Here is a 7,500-nt window from a genome sequence, read left to right as displayed (position 1 = left end):
TATGTACAAACCGAAATCCAGCGCTGCTTGTATAACTTAGCCTTTTGGATGCTTTTCAGAAACTGATATCTGTATAGCTTCGGCAAGGAAAATATCATTAGTGCCCTACAAGCTTCACTTGCTGCGCGAGTTTTGAAATGTGAATCTAGTTAGGAAAAGTAAATACTACTGTTTTAGATAGGTTCATTGCTTGCAGGTCGCTTTTTATTATCATTGATAGAATAGCATCTAATGTAACATGGAAGAACAATATAACAATGAATACTAGAAGAACAATGTAAGAATAAATACAATACCATAAAAAATATATAAGGTATAGAGGTCAACAGTACAATATTTGTACAATGTTAGCGAAAACATCATACAATTAATTGGATAAAGAAAAAAAAAGTTAAATTAACCATTCACTGGGAAGAACCATCCTGAGTCTAATTTTATAGAAGATAAATCTTTAGCAACAACATGATTACCAGTCTAGGCCTAGATAAACCCATTCCACTAAGTTCAGAGGGAATCTGTAAAATGTTGAAATTTTAAGGGCGAACTCTGATATTACGGAGAAAGGTTAATCCAGTTCGCAAACAGAGTAATTGACCCAAGGAGATATGGAACCAGGTAAGTGTGGGTTTAGTTCGCAGGCTGTTAGAAAGTTGTTTTATGTCCCATGGCATCTATATATCGTGGAATTCTTCCAATGTGTATCAGCCCTTCGTCAATGTCTTGGAAATATAGCCTAAGTTTTTATCAGGAACCACAACTATCTTTTATTTTTCCCAGTAGTAATTAGTGATAGATAATTCACGTGTTAGAGTGGGAAAGTTCTCACGCACACAAATATATACATACACACACACACACATACACACACACATACATATATATATATATATATATATATATATATATATATATATAATATATATATACATACTATACATACATACTATACATACATACATACATACAAATATATATATATATATATAGTATATATAATATATATATATATATATATTTATATATATGATATTATATATATATATATATATATATATATTTAAATATATATATATATATATATATATATATATATATATATACATAGATAGTATGCGTGCATTAAGCTTCAAATGTCCGTTAATATCCAATTCGCTCTACCTCGGAATTAATATATTTTCCTATATTTTAAGCAAAGGGGAATTTTTTAGTTGATAATAATTTCGCCCTATAGTGAATTCGAACCAGTGGACAGAGGAGAAATCAGGAATTCAGTGATGGTACTGACTCGGCCAACAAGTCCTTTCTAGCCGAAGCCATCGTTCACTTGCCAACTCAAAGCTGACTGTCTCTCAGAAACCGGCCACAACTTCAGTCACTCCATATAATTACACGATGCCCGTAAGTGCAGTTGCGCGTTGTCAAAAGCCAAAAATTAGACACTTGCACAATTCATTACTATAACCTCTAGAATATCCTACGGGATATCTATTGGCAACACCGAATAATACAAATAAAAGAAATATTAATAAACAAGGACGGAGTATTTGAAGCCATCTTACCTGAACTATTCCAGTTTGTGAATATTTCAAAGATTACCCAACTACGGCGTGACACAGAAATAGTTGATACGAAGCAACGAATATTCGAAATAAAATGTATGTTACAAAACTAGACGTGGGATATGGCAGGTAGCTGTAAAAGAAAGAGAGAGAAAAAACAACACATACACAACAAACCTGTAGCACAAATTGGAGGGTCAGATTCAGTACCGGACACAAAATGTCAGTCCAGAAACATTAGTGTCCCTGACAGATTGTGGACTACATTGTGAGAATTTTACGGATCCATTGCAACTCTGTTAGTCTCTTTCCAAAGTTTTCGTAGCCAACAGATTTAAAGCTAAATACTGAATTGGAGAAAACGAGCTCTCCCTAGAAGGCGTATTTGCTGGTTAAATAGAAAATTACCACGAGGAATATTTGAAAGTAATTTGATTCCGATATTACGATATGGAGATTCAACAGACATCTTTTATTTATTGAACTTCAAAATGTTAGGAATAGCATCGCTAAAACGTGAGATTTGGGAACTTTAAGAGTTCTCCAAGTACTAAATCTGGGGAAGATTTGTAATAGCATATTGTAGTGGGAAGAGCGGAATATGTAAATAGATAAACATTCATATTCCCACACCACACACACACACACACACACACACACACACACACACACACACACACACACACACACACATATATAAATATATATATATATATATATATATATATATATATATATATATATATATATGTGTGTGTGTGTGTGTGTGTGTGTGTGTGTGTGTGTGTGTGTGTGAACGAAATATATATAAAAGAATGAATGGATCACATGCATGCTATAAAACCAAGCCTTGTGGCATTTTCAGGCATTCGGCGCTTAGGACAGGAAAAAGAGGGAGTTGGAGTTTACGTAGAAAACAGGAAGAACACTGGGAAAATAAATACTATAACATAAAAGTGTACAAAATATAGAGGTCAACAGTAAAATTTTTGTTCGTGCTAGTGAAAACAATCATACAATCAACTGGATAAAGGGAAAAAAATTATAGGTAAATTTAATCATTCACTGGAAAGAACCGTCCATGAGTCTAATTTTATACAACTCCAAAGAAAGGACGGAAGTAACAGAGAGACAGTAATGCCAAATTAATGGAATGAACCTTACCTTCATATAACGAGACCTGGATAAAATGTCACCTTCACATAACGAGACCTGGATAAAATGTCACCTTCACATAACGAGAACTGGATAAAATGTCACCTTCGTATAACGAGAAAGGGATAAAATCTCACCTTCATACTTCATACAACGAAAACGGTATAAAAAGTAAACACCAGAAGTAACCCAAGAAGAAACAAAGCAAAGCCAACGGGATGAGACTCAACATTGAATCCCAATAGAAGTACACAAAAGATAAGTGAACAATCGGGGTAATGGGCCAAACTCCCTTTGGGCATTGTGTCCTAACGATTACAAACGACCTCATTACTTCCCTGGAGAGACTGGTCGTCTATCATCGCCCTCAGCTGTAATGCTCCGTAATTATTAATAATTCAACCAGGAGACACCAGATAGCGTCAGAGAAATATAGTGGAAAATGGAAGAAGCAGAGGAACTGAACACAACATCGTTCAAAGAAAGGTAAAAAAGTTAGACAGATTAGAAGAGTCAGGTACCTACACATTACAGTTCTGAAATTTTATAAGGTATTTAATTGACTGGTGTGTTTTAAAAAAGACTGAGGTTGATGACTCTTTTCCACTTCAGAATAGCTTCCTCCTGGCGCCCAGGAAATATTTTGGGATGAGGTTGCTAGGCTGATGCCTTTCCCACAAAGGTTTCAGGGGCTTATGTAGCGAAAACGACCGGCATTTCTTGTTAGACATTCATCAACATACTGACCAAGGCCAACGTGATATAACGGTCCCTTATAGGTTTTTTGTTTTTCTCAGGGCTAGGGAGGATGCATCCTTCCTGCTTTACAGTAAGTTTTCAAGGATGGGCTCGATTTTCCTAGGATCTTTCTCTGTGAATCCAACACATGATGGCGCCCATTTATACCTAATCTGTCTACTCTTCAAGAGAATGACAATGACGGGTTTTCTTGTCCTAACGTAAATGAAGTGGCTGGTATTAATCCACTTGAAATTTTATAGCCTTCATAATGATATTTAAACTACAACTTTAGCTAGATGCAATACCTGCAGTAAATTTGGAACTGATGTTAGATATCATATAGCAGGTAGCGTCAACTTAATTCTTGATCTCAAGATACTGAAGAGGACCAAGTTCTCATGGAAAAACACAAATGAAAAGAAAGAAAAATTTTAAAATGAAACAAATAAAATCTTTTATTTTCTCTCAAACTTTGTCTAAAACGAAGCTCAGACCAACAGTAAGTAATATCCTTCAATAAGCATTAAACTTTGATCATGGAAAATCCACAGTAGTTCTTTCCTGGAACCAGTCCATGAAAATGTGTTGTTGCATCTCCATGAAGGTGGAGGTATTTGAGGGAAATAAATTCAGGACTTTTTGGGGCAACTTTTAAAGGGAATTTTGGTAAATTCGTGTTGCCCGGGATATAACCTCATTTATTTACAGCATTTATAAAGCGAAGACATTTTAAAGAAAGGTGAAAAGTCCATTTACTTGGAGAGATTTCATTTCAACAAGAAATAATAGTATAATGTACCTTGTTCCATTTCAGGAATGTAGAACCCTCTATTCAACTTTCTCAAATTAGGTCGCGTAACAGCTATTATTAGAAGCATTTCCATCCTGCAAGAATGGTCCCTGGGCATTTTTAGCCTGCAATAATTGGTCCCTGGCATTATTCATAAAACCCTCGAATACTGATCTTCACATGGTGCTAAAACCTGACTGCCTCCCCCTTCTGCTGCAGGCTTTGGAAGTGTTTGATCGTTCCCTGTCACAACACTTTAATGGTGAGTTTATCAATTACTTTATGATGAACCCAACTGTTTTTCTTTTATCAAGCCTTGATCAGATGAGTAGCATAGGCTACCCGTGCCAATGGAAGCTAGTTTTATTAAAAATAACGTAGAATAGAGTAGGTATCAAGTGATGCAACATCAATGTGTGAGACCATGGTATCGTATATCTTACAGATTTCCAAGTATCCTAAAAGACCTCGTCTCCTGCGATCCTAACTACCCCAGAGTACAAATCTTCCTCAAGTAGCCATTTTAATCAGCGTCCAAAAATTCATCTGAGATTGAAGATGTCAACCTGAACACATAAATGTTGTTTTAGGTCTCTAAAGTCAGGAATATCCGGTCCAGATTTCTATATAAAATGCCCTTCTGGGGCATATGAAGAAAAACGAAGAGCCCATTCACTTTGAAACGCTCCTAGGACAGAATTATCTTGAGTGAAAATAAAAATATAACATGAAAATAATGATTTACAAACAAAGACGTACATAATGAATATAGAAACAAATAAAGAATAGATAGGAGTGAATAATTCACGCTTATGAACGATTACTTCAGTTTGAAGCTAAGTGCCATTCATTCCTCTGTCTCTAAACATGTTGGGATAAAACAGGCATCGTCCTGCAGGCGAAATAGTACTAATTAGCTTCCCCCTTTATCAGGATGATCTTCGTAAAAAAAAAAAAAAAAAAAAAAAACGTAGCTTTCATCATCTGAGCACTTACGTCAGGGATATGATTCTTATACGCTGATTTAAGTCTCGTTCACTAATGACATGTGACAATGGGTATAGAAACGCTCTCCCTCTCTCTCTCTTTTAAAATATTCACAAAGGCAAAACCTCTTTTTGTAATAATGAAAAGTCACCAGTTTTTTAAAATTTATTATTATTGTTATTATTATTATAGTTATTATTAGATTATTATTATTATTATTATTATTATTATTATTATTATTATTATTCACAGAATTTTGATTTGCAGACTACGTACAATTTGCCTTTTTTTCTGAATTCTAATACTTCACTGTAAAATTTTCATACCACGACAATTTTATACTTTCGTTCACGAGAACAATTAAGTAGAGATAGACCACATTTAAGTAGATACAGATCCCGTACGTCATAAATACATTACTTTTTAGGTTACCCGACGACAGAGAAAGACAAGTCTGAAAGTTTCAAAACAAAACTGTTCTTTTAAACTTCAAAAGTTTTTGAGTGAAAATCTTCGAAAAAAAAAGAAATGAAATAATTTTGTATAAAAGCAATTCTGTGAATTATGCCATTATTTTTAAGAAAAAAAAAGTCAGTGATATTTCATTGTTTCAATATCTAACCTAGGAAGTCGAACATTTCCACGGAAATGTGAAAATGAAAATTCAACTGTGTTCCATCTTCTGAAAGCCAATCCATTCATACTTCTTTTTTTCGTAATCGATGACAGTTTCCCACAAAATGCAACGGCAATAATATTACAACACAATAAATTTTCGCAACCCGATTATCCTTTGCTTTGATTTTGCGTTATATTTTTGTTCTCTCCTCCTCTGACAATTTACATAATAAATTTTTTAGTATTTAAGGCTCGTTTTTGTGGACTTAATCAGAGTAAGCGACACGCGCGTTATTTCATTTTTTGTGGATTCACTATATTGAGTCAAACACTGCAGTAGGTATTAACGAAATGAAAAGCATAAATAACCGTCCGGGTAATAAAAGAGATATGAAACGGGTCAGCAAATCACTATTACTTTCGGGAGTAAATTTCTCGAAACGGGAGACTTTAATCGCCCTGATATGACGGACGTCGACTGACGCTGATGATCGCTTCATATCGTCAATAAAGAAAAAAAAACTTTATTGCTTTCGACGGTTATGGTTTCCGGTTTTCGTTTTTTCATATATCTATTTCAAAATATTTTTTTTTTTTTACGTGCATAGCTTCCTTTCGAGCCCGTTAAAATTCCCGTTCCAAATGTACAGGAATGAAACTTTTCTCGATTCTTCCGGTAGTTAGTTAACTTTAGATATATTACTCTCTCTCTCTCTCTCTCTCTCGTCTCTCTCTCTTCTCTCTCTCTATCCACTTGCCTAGGGATGAAAATGCTCACGTACATAGTATATATATATATATATATATATATATATAATTATATATAATATATATATATATATATATATATATATAGTATATATATATATATATATATAATATATATATATATATATGTGTGTGTGTGTGTGTGTGTATATATATGTATATATATATATATATATATATATATATATATATATATATATATATATATATATATACATATATATATATATATATATATATATTATATATATATATATATATATATATATATACATTATACATATATACATATACATATTATAGATAATAATTATATATATATATAATATATATATATATAATATATATACAGTATGTCTAAACAGTCGAGTTCATTCCTTCCAAAAACAGGAACGTTTTATGACCCAGGCCGCAGATATGGGTCATTACAGCAATCAAAGCCAGACGCAAAAAACTTCTCTGCGTCACTGAGGCCGGATTCTTGTTTTTTGTCTGCGCCGTCATAAATCCCTCCGTTCGTGGGTGATTAACGTCAATCTTTTTCATCATCAAATTTTTGGCCGCAGATTCCACACGTTTCAGTTTGCCCCATTCCAGAAATATATATAAATATCCCCTTATGACTACAAACGTGTATCTAATGTGTAGGCCAGTCCCTTACGACGCTCCTGATTGGCTGTTGATAAGCCATTCGCAGACCTGGAAACTCTCAGTCTCTCTTGAGAGTTCACATGGGTAGGATCTATGTTCCACTTCGCCTGAGGGATACGTCTTTCAAAAGCATCCCTCAGGAGAGGTGGAACATAAATCCTACCTGCGTGAACACTCGAGGTAGACTGAGAGTTTCCAGCCCTGTGATTGGCTTAGCAACAGCCAATCAGG

This window comes from Macrobrachium nipponense, chromosome 14 (assembly GCF_015104395.2).
Source record: "Macrobrachium nipponense isolate FS-2020 chromosome 14, ASM1510439v2, whole genome shotgun sequence".
NCBI lineage: Eukaryota > Metazoa > Arthropoda > Malacostraca > Decapoda > Palaemonidae > Macrobrachium > Macrobrachium nipponense.
The sequence above is the reverse complement of the archived record's forward strand: the minus strand, read 5'-3'. Positions refer to the sequence as shown.